This window comes from Alligator mississippiensis, chromosome 2 (assembly GCF_030867095.1).
Source record: "Alligator mississippiensis isolate rAllMis1 chromosome 2, rAllMis1, whole genome shotgun sequence".
Taxonomy (NCBI): Eukaryota; Metazoa; Chordata; order Crocodylia; family Alligatoridae; genus Alligator; species Alligator mississippiensis.
The window spans coordinates 295,194,685-295,213,357 of NC_081825.1; the positions used below are offsets into that span (position 1 = coordinate 295,194,685).

An 18,673-nucleotide genomic window follows, 5' to 3' on the forward strand; every position below is an offset into this window, starting at 1 on the left:
AACAGGGACTTGTAATGAGCAATGTTGATCGGCCTTAATAGTAGATGGCACTAACATTTCCCAAAAGAGGCACAAAAAATGTATCAATAAATATAATTATACTAATTAAAATGTAATAACCATATTATAATAATTGCAAGTCATATTAAAATTACTCTGCTACTGCATAAGTCTTAAGATTGCATGGTCTGAATAAGATATTTAAAAAGTGTTATATTTACATATTTATTTAAAGGTACATCAATGAGATGTACATACAGTTTAGATTACGGTTTGGATGGGATAATTTGGACAGGGATGATCCTGCCTCGGGCAGGGAGTTGGACGGCTGACTTCTGGAGGTCCCTTCCAGCCCCACGTCTCTACAATTCTATGATAATTCTGACTTTATATGCTGCCTGACTCTACAAGAAATGTTGGGAACTGCATATTGAGACTACATGTCACATACAGAGCCTGTGTTCTGTTATTGAGGGGAGAAGGCTGCTTAGCACTTAGACAATATTTTACATGTTTCAAGTAATGTTTCTACATTAGGGCCTGATTAAGCAGAGCATTTTATCACGTGCCTAGTTTTAAGCGCACAAGCAGTTTCCCAGAAATTAATGGGACTATGAAATACCTTCCTCCTTCTCTCTGTTTGCTGTGTTCACCTGTTGCGCATCCCCCTATGCAACAATGGTAAGCTCTGTAGGGCAGGGACGGACTTGTAATATTTGGATGGGTTTACACTTGCTCCCGCGCCTGGGAGTAGTGCCACAGAGCATGTCTTGCCCCCCAACTCCCACGCAGGTCATGCCACACCTTGGAAACGAAGTGATTTAGCCTCCTTGGAGAGGACCTGAGGACAGGCCAGTAAGCATGCGCAAAACAGAGCCAAAGAGCAGCGCTAGACCCAGGTTCAGCACCACTCTAAGGCAGCTACATAGGTTCACTGGGTGCAATGGGAGCAAGCAGATGGGGGATATTGGAGATCATGTGGATGCGCCTTTGTATGCAAGTTGTAGCCCTGAGCTTTCCAGGTGCTATTGCCATGCCATGAATAATAATACATGTATCTGCTGTCCACCAAAAAGAAGGTCAAGTGCACAGACCATTAGCACAATCATGAAGCCCCAGAGAGATGTTTGTTAAGCCCTCAGCCCATTTTTGCATACAACTGTGAGCATCTTCTTCGCTTTATCTCACTTCAACTCCCTGCCCACCCCCCTCTCAAAACAAATGGCCCCTCTTTTTCCTTCCCCCGCAACACAAGGTGACTTGATAACCGAGGGAAAGGGAGAGATCCAAAGTTTAACACTGACAAAAGTGTCACAAGACGCCAGGAGCTGAGGTTTAAGTGAAACACCATCTATTGAAAGACTTAGTGATAAATCATGAGAATTGGTAATACTTAGGTTCTTACTCTTCTCTCTTCCTTCTCTTCTTCATGCCACAAAAAAATCATCCTCTCTGCTCAGAATCTGAGGCCTGGGAAAGTTTAATCAGTCTAGCAATCTAATCCCTTAGTGCTTTTTAATTACTAAAAAATGCACAAAAGTATATTGTGTAAATGAACAAATCAATAATGCCTAATGGCATGTGTCTGCCATTTGGTATGAATACAAATTATTTTCACCTCACTCTCCCCATTAGAGCTTGCCAGTTAAGATCATTTGGAGATTGTGGAAAAGTGATTTTAAAAAAGATTTTTCAAAGGAAACTGTCAGGTCAGATTTGACTCAGAATTAAATGTTTGTCAAAAAAAAAAAAAATCCAAGAAATATTTCTACAGAAGGTAAAAAAGTTTTAAAGAAAACAGTTAAAAAAACAAAAAACAAATAAAAAGACACAAAGCTTCCCAGGAAGAGCTTGAAACTCAACCTTACTAGTTTTGCATTATGCAAGAGAAGACAACGATTAAATCAAGTAGAAACGAAAGATATTGTGTTGTCAATGCCCTCATGGTGAGGATTGCATAAAATGAGCAAACAACAGATATTCTGGAAAGCAAGCTAGATTCCCCCCCCCCCCCAAATTTTACACTCTTGGGCATTATTGTATAACAGGGAATGGCAGATTTGATGGATTCTAACACTTTAACCCATTTAAAAAAATAATGTTATTATTTTATAACCAACTTAATACTTTGTAAATATTTTATTAGTTCTACCTTCCTTCCTCCTCCCCCCACCAACTTCCTTAGAGACACCTCCTATGCACAGCCACAGCCCTGAGCTGATTCGAAAGCTGTGCTGGCATGGTATTATATCATTACTGGTATCACTTAAAATTCCCAGCTGAGGTCAGGTCCTCAGTCTGCCACCCGCTGTATATACACAGTGACAGGCAGGGTCTCTGACCTGAAAAAGTTTCCAGTCTAACTAGACAAGACAGACCAAATACAAAAGAACAGACTTATTATCATCATCTTACAATGAGGGATGGGAGGCCTAGCTTTGCCACGAGAACTTCAGGGCATCCATGCCCAAACCTCCTCTCTGGCAGCAGAGACCTCCTTCCTGCTCACCCAGTTCCACCGTGTCTAGGAAGGTAAAACTAGAAAAGCGGGGTGAAGCTTTCGCTGCTATCTGGCAGCCGGCAGAAGGAGCACATAGACCAGGGGTGCCAAGCTCTGCGGGCTGGATGAGTGGCATGGAGCTGGTCTGCGGCTGGATAGGCACCTCCCGCCGTGCCTCCCACCAGCATACCTAATCCGGCAGCTGCTCCACCAGTCTGGGACCAGCACTATGTGCAATGCGGGCCCCGGAGCAGGCAGAATGGGTGCCATGTACACGGTGCCCAATCTAGGACCCGCACTGCATGCAGTACCCGTGAGCACTGGACACAGACTGGCTGGAGTGGGCGTCGGGCAGGACACGTGAGGCAGGCCGTGCAGTCTGGCTGGGGCAGCCGTGTGCAGCGTGCCTGCTGCTCCTACGGGACTATGCCACGCATGGCACCCATTACAACTGCTCCGGGATCCCCCAGGCGCAGCACAGGTCCCAGACCAGCTGGAGCAGCTGCCAGATCAGGCATGCTGCGGTGGGAGAGGAGAAAGCAGGGGAGCTGCAGGCCCAGTCCATCCCACTGACCGGGCCTGCACCAGGGGCACATGCCATGCCCAGAGTGGGTCTGATAAACCCAGGGGCAGCACCAGGGACCAGATGGCAGGCTGGAACCACCCCTGCAGGCTGTATGTTTGACAACCCTGATGGAGACCATCTTATGCTTTCTGCTAGCTGCCGTTGTCCTTTCAGCAGCTGGTGCCTTCCCAGGGTGTACCCTGTGCTCTGGCAGTAGAGCGGTGAAGAGCCAGCAGGGGTGCATGGATATGGATGCATTTTGGTGGCATGGGGTGAGCAGCTGCTGTTTGCTCTCTGCCAACATCTGGTGGCAAAAGTCACACAGGCAGTCAGTGGCAGCCAGGAATCAAGTCTAGGCTTCTTGACTCCATCAAGCCTCCAGGTAAGCATGTGGGCACAAAGCTGCAGGATCAGGGCCGCACACATTTACTCACAGTGGGAAGGACTTATTTCAAGGAAGATTAAACAGAGCTCAAGGCCTGACTCGGCTTTATTAAAAGACTGGATTGGATTTTGCACTTAAGCAGCAGTATTTAAGATAGCTCTTTTCTATCCTCTTAAATACAATAATGCAACATATTAAATGAATTAATGGTGGAAAGCTTAAAGCAAAGCCAACTCAGACTTTAACAAAAGAGATCAGCTGCACACGAGCTCATTGTTTGTGCTGCCCTCAGTCATGGACCTGTTTGCACATATCCATTCTCTTTTCTGACTGGATTTAGGCCTTGTCGACTCTGCAACTGTAGCGGAGCCAGGGGAACCATGTACTGTTAACATTTGCGGTTGATTGGGACTAACCACAACCACATAAACAGGCAAGAGGCTTTTCATTAATAATCTAGGAGACTATGTTAGAAATCTAATAAAGTCCCATATTTGAGCGCATCCTTAAGTGCTGCTGAAGTCTTGCCAGAATTCCTCTTGAGCTAAAACTTTCCACGAGAAAGTAACGTAGAGGGAAAGGTAGTCACAGCTTCAGTTATGGAGTCATTGCCATCATGCCATCATTCAGGGACCAAGAACAGCACAGATTCCTTCCCAGGCATTGCTAGGCAGTACATCCAGGCAGGAAGGGAAACCTACCTCTTCCTTTTGAAGCAACATTCATGACCCATCCTCAAAGATCAATCAATTCCAGGAGGCAGTTTTAACTTGGATTACATTTTTAAACCAAATTTTAAATTGGTTTACATTTTTGCTATGTAAAATTAAAGGATTCAAATGCACTGGGCTGGGAGGAAAAAAAAGCGAAAGAAGCAGGAGGGGGGGAATTGAACATGGAGAAGTAAGCAAGGCCCAGGGGAGAGGTGGGCAGTAGCAGTCCGTGAGCATAACGAGAAGCCAATGACTTCATCTCGCCTTAGGCAAGTCCCTCAACTGAGCCAGTGTAACCCACTTCAGGAGCCTTGGTGTGAACAGCTCATCCACTGAGACAGGATATTAAGAGCGCCGCTGATAAGCTAGATGCGATGCAGAAAGCCTCCCGAGCTCTGCTGTGCCAAGGTAACCATCACTGCTGCTGGCCTGGAATCTGCCTGACAACCACATCGCAATTTGTGAAGAGACCATTTCTTATGAGGGATGGCAGGTCCTGATTAGAAGTTTTCTTTTGCTTTATATCGAGACTGGGTTTTGAGGAAGTCCCATCTATCACATGTGATACCACAATTCAGGGGTGCCCAACCTCTGGCCTGCGGGCCAAATACAGCCCAGGGAGCCATAGGTATCCAGCCCAGAAAATTCAGTGGCAGGGGCACGGTGACAATAAATACAGTCACTCTTTCCTGCTGCCAGATTCCCAAACCCCAAGCCCCATGCAGCAGATTGGGGCCAGGTCATGCACCATCTCCCCCACCCCTGCTGGGCCACACTTCATTCCCCCCCACCGCCCCGTGGGGCTGGGGTGAGACTACCTCTGGGCCAGCTCAAGCCCCCTCCCTGCACATGGGGCTGGATCACACCCCCTTCCTCCTCCCATGGGCCAGGCTGGAGCTGAGCCATGCCCCCTTCTCCCTCCCCACCCCCCAAATTGGAGTTGGGATGGCCCCCCATCCTACTCTGCATGGCCAGATGGGGCCCTGCCATGAGTTCCCCATGTCAGGTAGGGACCACCAGCCAGATCCAGCCCACGGACAGCCTGGGCACTGCCCTTCCAGCCCACCGGCCAAAAAGTTTGAGCACCACTGCCACAGTTCCTTTCACGCAGCAGTGCTGAAAATGGCAGGTAGGGAATAAAAGCCACAGACAATGTCCTCATTCACCAGTTTCCCCTTATGTAGCCAAGGAGCTAGTGGATGTATGTTATGACAAGCAGCTATCAAGGAATCACCCAGGCTAACGATGAAAGACCTGTTAGGAAATCAGATTTTATTCTTTGCTACAGCACAATCAGTTAACACAATATATTCTATATCACTTTACCGAGTCTAGCTTTAAGGATCTCAAGTGCTGGGTTTTGCATCAGGAAAAAATATGCTCTTAGTTCCTCTGTGGTCTTTGGTAAGTTTTAATCATATTTTTTGATTGGGGGGGAGGAACCCTACTTGCCAACAGAGGAAAAAATCAAGCTTTTAAACACTTGAATGGATACTCTGGCCCTCATGGCCTGTCCTCAAGATGACACTTGTACTTGGAAATGGCCAAAGTGAATGCAGGTATAGGAAAAGCACCAGAGATGAACAGGTCATCAGCTTCACACAAATGGGTAGCTGACCTGTGCGAGACATCTTTCTGCCTCTCTCAAACTGCAAGCTAGATTATATACCAGCTTCCCTTAGCTGAATGGTCCCAGATATGTTCAACCATGTGATTCAACCGCTGATTGACACAGGTAATAATCAGGTAAATGCTGGAAATCCTCAGTTTACACATGAAAACATAAAACACTGGAGAGTATTGGCCAGCAACCAAATTCTGCAGCACTGGAGTGCTAATGTGCATGGCCCCAGGCTCTCGGCATTATTTTGGATGCAAAAAGCCAGGGTCTGATAGACATCAGTGATCCGACAGTGCAGAACTAACTCCTGCTATACTCTCCTGTGTATGTCTGCACTTCTCCTCGTGCCGGAATCTCGCCAGGCCAACCATCCAATAAATCACAGATGCGAATGCCTTTTGTTTCGTTAGTTCAGATTATCAGACCTCGACCAGTTAGAACGAAGTGCCCGTCTGCTCTCACAACTAACAGTTTCCAGTGAATAAAATGGCTTTAAAACAAAAAAGGTGCCAATAACAACTTGTCTGTCAGAATAAGCAAAAGGGTGGGAAAAGGCACAGTCATGCTTTTACCACTCCCTGAGCAAGGTACTGCATTCCCTGCACAAACCCTGGACAAGATCATTATAGCATCAAAAGGGTATCTTTAAGAAATCAAAAATATCCTCAGTTTTCTAGGAAACAAACTCCATGATTTATTCACTCTAGGCAGGCATCTGCCCTACCAGAGAATGAAAGACAAAGCAAAACAGAAACTCCACATCATTCATCTGCACTGCAAGGATCTGGGCTGGAACCACGTCAAACCTCTCTACTTGCATTTCTTAGGGTAATTTTTTGTCTTCTTGAAAGAAATTAAAAGATGAAAGGAAGAGAGCGGATTACATCTCATACAGCAACATTCTTAAGCAACTCGGCTGGCACCTGGGTTTGTTCAGCATTTGCATGAAGTGTTTTCTATGTTGATCTATAAAAGCCTGTAGCTCTCTCTGCAGACCTGCATGTCAAGAGAAACAGATATGCAGTATAACTTCCACAACTCCTCCTGCAGCTTCACTCAGGCAGATTCATGCTATATGCTCTGTACTTCAGGGATTCTTTATTTTTCTCTTTCTTTCCAGCTCATTGCTCTAATCCCTTTGCTTTTCAAGACACCTTCCCCCTCCCTCTGCCCCAAAACACACACATCTCCAACCCAGAAATCTTCCCTCTCTGATCAGGTCCTGGCTTCCCCTCCTAATGTGGTCTCTCTCAAATGACGGCATTTCTCCATCTCAGATGCCAGGTCAGGCCTGTCTAAGCCAAGTTTCTTTACACATTGGTCCTTCCCCAATCTACCCATGGCATTTCTATTGCATCCTTCACTGCTGTACTGAGGTGCTAACTACACAAAGCACTCCATCTCACTTGACACATGCTTCCGTTACAAGGCAACCCATACTGTGAATATCCAACGTCACCGCAGCTTGGCTACCTCACTGATAAGGGTCAGGATGAGAGTTATCTTTGACCATGTAACTAAAATGGTCAGCCCCTCCCTTTGCTGTCCATCCCCTTTCACACTGTCCTTCACACATGCCACTATTGAACAAACTACCTCCTTGTGCTGCTCTGCTCCCAGCTCTGAATGACAAAAGGAGAGGAAGAGTGAGGCTGGGGAAACCAGGAGCAGGGGTGTTAGGCCAGGGCTGAGCCAAAGGGAAAGCCAGCGGGCTGGATGCTGCTCGCACGGTTCTGGCCTGGCTACCACCACCTTGTTTTGAATGGAGGAAAATGAATATCTCATTGTAACAGCAATCATCAAAACTTACCTGCCGCGCAAAACACAGGTACGCCCAGTCCACACGTTTTGGTTTTTTTTATCATTTTCCCTATTATGATGGACTAATGACTAAAAAACAGCATTGCAAACAGGCATCTTTCATCTAACCCACCATCCCTGAGCCCTGCCCCCTCCAATGCGATGCAACCTGGGTGCAGAGTCCTCAGAAACGCAACGCATCTTCCTTACAAGCCGTCACCTTCCCTTCACTTCACCCCGGGGTCTATTTCAAAGGAAATCGGACTAGGAAGCAGTTCCTAGACTGACTTTCTGCTAGGCAGTTCACAACTGGCTTTTATTATCTTTATGATTATTATTACTATTATTAACTCCTAGACTGACTTACTGCTAGGCAAGATGCAACCGGCGGTCATCATCATCAGCATCAATTCCTAGACTGATTTACTGTTAGGCAGATCACGACTGGCTGTCATCATCATCATCATCATTATTATTATTTTATTATTAATTCCTAGACTGATAACTGCTAGACACAACAAGACTGACTGTTATCATCGTCATTATTAATTCCTAGACTGATTTCCTGTTAGGCAGGACTTGATGAGCTGTAATCATTATTATTATTAATTCCTACACTGATTAGTGCTAGGCAGGACACAACTAGCTGTGATTATTATTATTACTACTATTAATTCCTAGACTGATTAGTGCTAGACAGGACACAACTAGCTGTGATTATCATTATTATGATTATCATTATTATTATTATTATTAATTCCTAGACTGATTAGTGCTAGGCAGGACAAAACTAGCTGTAATTATTATTATTATTATCATTATTATGATTATTAATTCCTAGACTGATTAGTGCTAGGCAGGACACAACTAGCTGTAATTATCATTATGATTATCATTATTATTATATTATTGTTATTATTATTAATTCCTAGACTGATTAGTGCTAGGCAGGACACAACTAGCTGTAATTATCATTATGATTATCATTATTATTATTATTGTTATTATTATTAATTCCTAGACTGATTAGTGCTAGGCAGGACACAACTAGCTGTGATTATTATTATTATTATCATTATTAATTCCTACACTGATTAGTGCTAGGCAGGACACAACTAGCTGTAATTATTATTATTCAGTTAATAATTAAGAAATCAGTCTAGGAATTATTACTGCTACTATTAGTATTACTATTAATACTCAGGCTAGGAATAAATAACAATAACAATAATTTCCGGACTGATGTGCTAGTGGACATGCCAAACCTAGCTATTATTATTATTATTACCATCATTACCGTTATTCTCCGTACGGCCCGCGGGGAGGCGGCCGGGCAGGACGCGGCCGGGTGCCGCCGCCGCGGGGCATGTCGGCGTCCTGCTCGGCCTCCCCGAGGCTGGGGGGAGCGCGCGGGCAGGCGGCCGGGCTGACCGGCGCGGCGCAGGCACGGCCGGCTGCGCGGGGGCTCCTAGCAGGGTTCCCAGACTGAGTCGCTGCCCGGCAGGACGAGACTCGGGGTCTGCTCATCATCACCATCATGATTATAATTACACACCGCCCCCCCTCCCCTCCCCTCCCCCCGCGCACAAAGGCTCGGGCCGCCCCAGGACGAGCCCGGCCGCCGTTACCATCGCGACCGCCGACCCCCCCCCCCCCCGAGCCGCGGGGCTAAGCGCCGCGCCCAAGGTCACCCGGCGAGTCAGTGGCAGAGCCCCCCCCCCGACCCCCGCTCCCCGCGGCGCCGGCACCGCCCGCAGGGGCGATGCTGCCGCGAAGCCCGAACAAAAGGCGGCGGCGGCGGCATCGGCATCCCCCGGCCGCGCCTCACCTGCGCTTCAGCCCGGCAGCATCCGCACCAGCATCAGCATCCGCACGAGCATGGCCCGCTCCGGCTCCGGCTCCGGCTCCGCGCCCCGCCGCTGCTGCCGCTGCCCAGCGCGGACCTGCGGCCGGAGGGGGCGGCACCGCCCACCGCCCGCCGCCCGCCACCCTCATGAGGCGGAGCCGCCATTGGCCGGGACACCGCGCTGGCCCCGCCCCCGCCCCGCCCCCGCCCCCTCCTCGCACAGACACAGCGCGCTGCGGCCTCTCCGTCGCGCCGTCCCGGGCGTGAGACCAGTGATCCCAGTCATCCCACTGACCTCAGCTCATCACACCAACCCCAGTTGTCCCACCGCTCCCAGTCATCACACCCATCCCAATCTTCACACCAACCCCATTCATCCCAGTGATCCTGGTCATCTTGATGATCCTGTTCATCCCAGTCATCAACCTGGTCATCCCGCTGACCCCAGTCATCACAATAATCCCAGGCATCCCATTCATCACACCAGTCCTGGTCATCACGCTGACCCCAGTTCATCACACCGATCCCAGTTGTCCCACTGCTCCCAGTCATCACACCAATCCCAGTCTTCATACCAAACCTGGTCATCCCACTGATCCCAGTCATCTTGGTGATCCTGGCCATGACACTGATCCCAGCCATCACGTGGATCCCGGCCAGCACGTGGATCCCCACTGCTGCCCATGTCCAGTGCCAAGGTGAGGACGCATGGTGTGATCACAAGCAATGGTGAGGAGACTGGGATCTGATGGTCAGCCAGAGTTTGGGAACTACGGATCTAATGTACCCCCTTGCTCTGAGGAAGGATTGAGACCCAAGACCATCCCTGACAGACCCAGGGTACTGTCTCGAACCTGGTGTGATTCACTGCCGGCAGTTTTTTTTGGGGGGGGGGTAGACCAGTGACCAGTGACTCTCCGCCAGGGTGCCACAGCAGCCTGGGGTGCCTTGAGACCCCTTCCACAGCGTCACAAGACACTGCGCCATGTTAGGTGTGCAATCACGATTCACACAAGAAACCCAGAGATTTCAAAAGATCTTCCTGAGTTCTTTGCAACAGCAAAACATCTCTGTTGTTTTTCTGTCGGCAAAAAAGGGTCCCGTAAGTCTACCCAGGGGTGTCATGAGTCTAGAAAGGTTGAGAACTACTGAATCAGATGTCCTTAGGCCAACACGGCTACAACCAAAAACCACTGAATTAGACAAACACTTGTCTGGGATGGTTTAAACAGGGATGATCCTGCTTTAGGCAGTGGGTTGGACTACATGACCTCCAGCCCTGTTTTTCTTTCGGCTGCGTCTTTCAAACCTCTGAATTCCCATTCTTGCTGCTCTCCAGTCTGTCAGTGCGGGGGTGATGATACCAGGAAGTACTGCCATTTCTCTTGCCCATGGTTCTTCCTTTACACCTGTCCATGAATGCTTCAGGGAGAACTGTTTCAACTAGGCCCAGTCAATGTAAGGCTGAAACATGGGACATCTTCAGTGGCCTGCACTGGAAATCGCTTGCTGCTGTTTACATCTTGCTAAGTGATTGATTCAGAAGTTGCTTTCAGCACCGTTGCACCAAGACAGAAAGTCTAGAACGTCCTTGAAATACACTATTTGCTTTTAAAAGTGTGTGTGTGTTTATACACACACGCACTCCAATATTTAATAGCTACTGTTGTAATTACATCTTCTATATGCAAGTATCAGTGCACTATGCCGGCAATGGACATGTCAAAAATGATATCAAAGTCTTACATTTTTAATCAGACTAAGAATATCTGAGTCACCGATAGAAAATCATTTACTCCTTTCCCCAAATCATATTTAGGCGCGAAGACAAAAAGAAATGTCAGGTGAATCTGCTTTGTGATGTCACTTTACCTCTCAAACTCCACCCAAAAACTGTCCAGGTTTCAGTCTCAAGGACACCAATGTAACAGAGATCAGAGTCCGACCAAACACATTCCCTTTTTGAACTTTTACCTCTTGCTGTCTTTTTTCCTTTGTCTTACTAATTCCTAACATAGGAATATCTTTTGAGGTACAAAGCCTGCAGTGATATTGTTACCAGTTGGTTTTCCCTGTTATTTCTTTGAGGCTTTTAATTTTTAGAAACCCTCCTCCCACATTTTCACTTCTCTTCCCTCCCTCCTTCCCCCTCTCATTCGTCCCTCTCTTTCTTCAGATGTATCCCTACTGTTTTTTTCCTCTCTGGTTTCAGAAATCCCTCTCGTACTCTCCATTTTGTTTTCACTTCTCTAGCCTTTTGTCCTTAATCTCCTCACCAGCTTTCCCCCATTTTTCATCTTTTCCATCTCATGTCTTTTCAGTGGGATTCTGGTAGAAAAAACTACTGTTCTAGAGACTGTTTGTGGAATTCAACAACCCTTCACCTTTTAGCCATGAGTTACCTTCCACTCCAATATAGATAATAAGCAAAAGTCAGCAGCTTGCATCATCAACATTGCCCTTCCCACCAGTGGCAGATGATACCTGGCAGCAGGTGGGACACTGAAGCAGAGGATTCAGTGTAACCAAGAAGTGATGGCAACTACAAGGGGCAGATCATAGCAAGCTGGGCCATAGTCACAGAGATGATATTACCACAGCTGTTGGTGGATGGAAGATAAAATAAGATTAGGACTCCAGAACCAGATGGTAACGTTGCCAAGCAAGATTGGGTAAAGTTGAGGAAGTCTACTTATAACGCAATGCTAAATAGGCTAATGAATTACAGTGAGTTGAACATGTAAAAGAGGTATGGTAATTTTAATCTATGCTGATCAAAAGGCCTGGTGTTGCTTGAGCCATCAGTCAAGCTTGCTTTCCTCAGAGCAAGATCTCCATGCGGCTGGATCTTCTGTGGGAACAGAGAGGTGAAGAAACCACAACCTTGTACACCCTCCTCAAGGGATGTCACCTCCCTCTTCAGCCCAGCAGGTACCTTTGGATCTCAGATGTACCCAGCAGTGACCGCCGATGGCAGCAAGCTATACACAGTATATATTCAGAGAGGGTCTATATGCAATAATTAATGAGGGTGGAGTGAGACAGAGATTATGCATTTCCTTCACACCACCACATGCCAACTCTACTGAAAACTCTTTTGAAGCACTACTGCAGCTGGTGTAAAGGAGAGCAGGGGGCCTTTGAAACTCAGTAGTGTAGGCAGTGGAAAACTGCAGACAACAGAGAAATGGTCTTTCAGGGGACATGACTGGGAGAAGAAAAAAGTTAGGAAGGCTGCTAGAAAGAGGCAGTGAGTCAGAACAGGAAGGCTGCTGAAATCTTGCCCCTTTCACAGACTTATTTTGCAACATCAGGCAAATCACTTAATCTTCCTTTACTTTCCATAATAATTTTCTGCAAAACCAGGATTATCCAACCTACCATCAAAGGAGGGCTGCATGGCATAAATCATTAACATTTGTGAGGCACCCAGATCCTTTGGTGATGGATGCCACAGAACTGCTGCCCCAAGACAGCTCATCACCAGGCAATTTTCCATTCTATTTTTCTTGCTGGTTATTATCATGGCCCACTGGAAATGGCATTTCAACAATTAATGTATTCCCTCTCATTCATATATATTGTGTTTCCTACTGGAAATCAGCCAGACTGGAACTAACCCAATTCTTTTGGGCTAGGTGTTCTGCACTTAACATTAAAACTTCTGAAAGACAGCTTTGCCACAGGTCAAGCCAATTTCTCTTCTGAGTAATATTGCTCTCCCTTGAATAATCTGAAAATAAATTAAAAAAATGTGTACATCAGCAACAGAAATAGTCACAGTAACATCAGACATCAAAAAAGAACATCAGAGGTAAGCTTACTGCTTTGCACTGGGGAAGAGGTCAGACAAGACGATCAGAACAGTCCCTTCCAGCTTTAAAATCTATGAATCAGAAGATCTATGAAACTATTCATGAGTCAATATTTCTGCGGCTGCAATACTATTCCTCTAAAGGAACAAAAAATAAAAAGGAGAACCTGAATTATCTGTCAGGAGACAGATGATCTGAGGAGATAAGAAAACACAGAAGACAGGTGTTGAATTCCTCTGACCATTCTAGATGTTACTGATTTCCCATAGCTGTCTTAAGGCAAGGAACTGAAGCCCTTGACTTGCCCTGGATGCAAGTCGAGGTGAGGGATTTCAACCCTGCAAATTCAGCTTGGACTCCCCTCCTTTCATTGCAACTTAGTTATTGTTCCAGTGATCAAAGCCCCACATATCTAGACCCCTCTGCAGAATTCCTCCTTTGCGGTAGACCTGTGCTCCGTCATGTAAGGTGTCATTTCCAAAAGAGTTTTCTAGCCTTCAGGGAGATGAAGCAAGCCTTGAAAGCATAAGCCACATATAACTGACTTAATATTGTTTTCCTGAGACAGCTGAGAGTCTGAAACAATAGCGTGGTGAAATGTGAACTTCCCCACTTCGTTCCACTGGGTAGCTGACCAGAGCCTAAATACTAAGATTGTTACCCATTCACTGGTGATCGTTATAACAGATGTATAAATTGTGCTTATCCACATCTCCCCATGTGCTCAGTCACCCACCAAAACTTCCAGTTTCTGCAAAGTGGTTCTGCACTACCAATACAAAGGCCTGCTAGAGAATGAAAACTGAAAATGTGGAAACAAGGGAAAATAAGCCATTAATTACAACAACAAAAAAGAAACAAACAACATGGAACCATTGTCCTAAGGGTTGTCTATTTTGAAGATGGTTCATCGGAAACATCAATTCTGCAATCTGTCTGAAGCTACTACAGAATTTAGGCCCAGTTTACTGCGTACCGCATGGTGCCTTCCCTACAGCTCCCTACCAGAGATATGTTGTTCAACCCCAGTAGAGCTTATTACTATCACTTAACGTGCCACCAGAGCTCTGGTTGATTACATTCAAATACATGTTTTTACATATCTTACCCTTTCACAGCACATGGCAAACCTAAAAAGGTGTGTAGTTTAGGTTAATCTTCTGTGGCAGTCTTGCCTAGTGCATACTGCACTGGACTGAAACTGGTTCTACTGCACTGGACTGAACCTGGCTTTGCACAGGCCTTCTGGGTGATCTTCGGCGAGTTACCTGACATTATTTTTCCTCAGATTCCAATTCTCTAAGACGGGGATTGCAATACAGAACGTTGTGAAGTGCTCTGAGGACTGCTGATGGCAAGCGCTGTGGAAGAACTGAGCTACAGCAGATCAAATTAGAAGCACAATAATAAAGTGAATGTCTTTAAACAGGGAAACCCACATGCCAGTGTACTGCACACATTTCAAGAACATATCACTTAAGGAGACCTCTAAAGAGAGTTCAAATACATTAGCATACTCTCCTGAGCAAGCATTCACCCATATCTAATGTCACAAATACTATACATGCCAGTGAGACTCTTGGTCTTGGAGATGGACCAGTCTCAGATATCTGGGTGTACAGGACATACTGAGAAGGTGAAGACAATTTTTCAACGGTTAACATTTGTTTCTGGACTAAGTGGTTCCCATGGATTAGCTACAGAGGACATTTGGCACAGAAATCACCGCGTGATTCGTTCTCCATTTTTTGCTTTGCAATTCATCTTTTTTTCCCCCTGAAAGCATCTGCATTAAGTGCAATTACTCTTCCCATTAAACAGCAGTCATTGCTTTTAAGTAGCCATCTTGGTATCACTTCCAAAAATAGAGTACTATCCCCATTTTACAGATGGGCAGAAAGACTTTCAACAGTGGGTCTGCTTAAAAAAGCAAACTGTGGAATTTATAGTCTAGCGGCAATCTCCATTTCAAATGTGTTCCTTTTACTGCCAGCCCCATAAATTCAACCTGAGACCAAGCTGCACCAAGAGAATCACCTTGGATCCTTCCTCATTCTTCATCACCAGCATTAAGAAAAAGGGTTTTCCAGCTAAATTCTGCCAGTGCAACTCCATTGCTGATTGCAGTTTAAGAATTAGTCCTGCCAAAAGGAACAGAATTCAGGTTATGCCCTCAGCTCTGGTGGGTCTATAGTGCCCACGGGAATAGAAAGGCAGCAAAAACTTATTTTTGCCACTAAAGTCAGCAGAGGAGACTTGGAACCCACATCGGGAGCAAATCTGCTGAGTAAGAAGGTGTCATTTTACATAGTCACTTTTCAGAGGAGAACCATCTTCGACTGACTTGCCCAAGGTGACCCAAGTCAGTTGCAGAGCTGGGAATACAGCCCAGGAGGATTGATGCCCAAGCCCTTGTTCTCATTTTCATATGATGCTCACTCCCTTTCATACCGTTTAATAAAAGCCATAAAATTGATGCAGTGAATAGCAAAACGCAGGGGGGTATTTAAACGTTGTTTTTTTCCAGAAATAAAATGCCGAAAAAACAGGCCCAGAGAATCTCAGCTGAAACGCAAGCCATCTGTCAATTCCCTGCCGCACTATTTTCCCCCTGTCCTACATAACAACCTACAAAATTAGACGAACAACAGTGTTCAAAAAGAAAATGACAAACACCACACAGCAAGTTAGCCCCAGTGAATATCAGGAAGGGGATCACGGGGGTTAGCCGCAGGACTCCTGCTGGTGCCAGCCTAGGGCTGGGAGGGACCTCGTGTGTCATCTTGCCCGACCCCAGCATTGATGCAGGATTTGCTACTCCTAAAACCTCCCAGAAAGATGCCTACCCAGTCTCTGCTGGAAACTTCCACAGAAGGAGAGTCCACAACTTCCCTAGGCAATGGTAACGGACTTGATATACACAAGGTCCTATGAAAATATAGGCTGAAACGTTTAAAAACTAGGTGCCTAAATTTGAATGTCTAAATCTAGAGATAGGTAAATAATGGACCAATTTTCAGAGGAGCGGAGCTCTCCCAGCCCTCCCTGCCTCATTTTTATTTTCATGGCAGGCAGGACCTCGCCTCCTGCCTCTGGGACCTCACATCACCCTTCTTCCGCAGCCAAGAAAGATTGATTGGGCTCTAGAAGACCCTGTCAGTCGCAATTATGGACAAAAGAAGTTGTCACTGAGACACACTAAGTATTTTTCTTGTGCTAGGTTCACTTACCTGCTTGTTCATCACCCCCTGCCTGCGGGCTGAATGTCTGAGACTCCAGAGCTGACAAGAAAAGTCTCTGGCATGGCTGTGCAACATGTACCGCTTTGTGTTTTGTCAAGTCACTGTAATACTTCAAATCCAGATAACTTAATGTTCTGATCCTGCTTTTTTTTACAGCAAGAAAGAAAATATCCTTAGAGGATTATGAGCAAAAGAATCTAGGGTCTCCAAATCCATCATGCCTAGGACACAAGGCAGGACGGACCATACACAGAACTCCAAGCAAGAGAAGTACTAATGGGCTGCTTTCATCAGCTGGACAGCATTTGATATATCTCCTCTTTAAGTCCCAGAGCTGGGAGGGAGTTGGGAAATTGTTCTGAGGGTTTTACAAGCTCCGAAGACCCAATCGCTTTGTCTTCCTTACATCTGGCTGTGCACACGGAGATTTGCGCGAGGAAAATGGTTAAGTGACTCAATTGTATTGTATACGGAGATGAAGGATGCTTAAAAACAAGCATGAAGACTGAACTGGAAAACATACAGTGTAGGGAGAGGACTATTCGTTTTATGACCAAGAAAGGACTAATCAGATGCTTACCAGGGAGATATGCACAGGATCTAAATCCAAACCTAGCCCCTGCCTGGGTTGGGATTGACACTTCTGGATGGAAGCCAATAGCATCACTATTAGCTGGGTACGATGCATCTCCTGCTGTGTTTATGCAAGTTGCCTAGGCCCATAATTTTCACAGTGTAAGACAAACGACATTTCACTTTCACTGTCTGCAATCACATTGCACTCTTTCATCCCAACAAAAACCCTCATATTCCTCAGCCTGTATGTAAGAGGAGCTTTCTTTATGGAAGGTACTCTCCCAGCTCCTCAGGATAATTCCTTGACTGCCTTACCTTAAGCCACCAGTACCACTTACACCACTATTTTTTAACTGGAATATGCACCATGCTCTTCTACAAAACAGCTCATCTGTAGTACACTCAAAATGCTTTTCCTTCTGTTTGCAGCTCAACTACCAACAAACACCTAAAGAAAGGGAAGGCTGTGACAGAGAAACTGTCCTGCAGGGAATTACAGGGGAATTTTTGATCAATGCCTCACTCTAAAACCCATCAATATCAACAAGTCTTTCTATTGATTTCAATGGGCAATGGATCATGCCTTTTATTCCTGTTCGGTTAGTCTGCTTCTCTTGTTTATTAAGAGCAATTTCTATGACCAACAACTGGAGAACTGAGCTAAGCAATCTAGTTCGGGGACCATTCTTTGGATGTGTGGATGATAGCCAGATTTTTATCTTTCTAAATACTCCTTAATATCTAGATTAATTGCCCTCCCTCCTTCTTAGACTGTGAATAATTATACTCATTTATATTGTCATCTTGAAGGTATTTATAGTCCGAATCTTATAGTTCAGCATTGCCATCTGTTTCTCCTTCAGTTCCATATCTGGGATAACACGGCTGTATTTCACATTGAGAGAGCAGCTTCCTTGATTACACCAACATGTTCTAGATAGATGTTGTTATGAAACACTGGCATACTTTTAAGCTATTTGGCTGCTATTATCAATAATTGCTGTAACCGAAGATCATCTATTAAATTAAGCACACTTTTAAGCTCTTGCTTGCGTTTCAAGACCCACGTTAACTGTGATTGATTACCATAAAGAATTCCAGGGGGTACGAGGATAGCAATGTGAGCAGATGTAAACTCTGATCTCTCCTTATCATGTGATGACATCTTTGAAAGACTATTTTTCAAAAGCTACATATCATCCAAGTCTGCCCTATATTTCTTTTAAAGAACTATCTAAGTATATACACTGCTTTTCAACGGTCTCAATCAAGACGAATGATCATAAATAAAATGTTTGGAGGAAGCTGGTCATAAAGAATCCAGGTTTGGACATCATTTTAATCACACATCTGAATAATTAGTCTGTCCAGAATGTAGATGTTAAATTAATTGTTTCAGTGAGGTCATCTACGTTATCTTGGAGAGATTTATTAGATCCCTCTCACAGTGGTATGAACAACCTGCAGAATTTGGGATACAAAAATGTCTTCACACTAATGAGGACTAATACTCCAGAAGCAAGCACATTAGGTAACTAAGCTTCTCCCATGCTTCCCTAAAAGAATCAAAGACAGCAGATAGCAGGTACTGCATTAAGTCATGGGACTCT

At 45.5% G+C, this 18,673-nt stretch overlaps 1 protein-coding gene across 4 annotated transcripts in view; it reads right to left on the reverse strand.

The window, feature by feature from the left end:
• The window catches only part of ARMH4 (armadillo like helical domain containing 4), a 129,461-nt gene extending 119,920 nt beyond the window's left edge, over positions 1-9,541 (reverse strand). For 3 of the 4 annotated variants that reach the window (XM_059723351.1, XM_059723353.1, XM_019479991.2), the window contains exon 1: positions 9,413-9,541. The gene's annotated coding sequence lies outside the window, so the exon portion shown is untranslated. The remainder of the gene's footprint in view (positions 1-9,412) is intronic. The other variant, XM_019479989.2, reaches the window with a different exon arrangement.
• Positions 9,542-18,673: the final 9,132 nt, after the last annotated feature.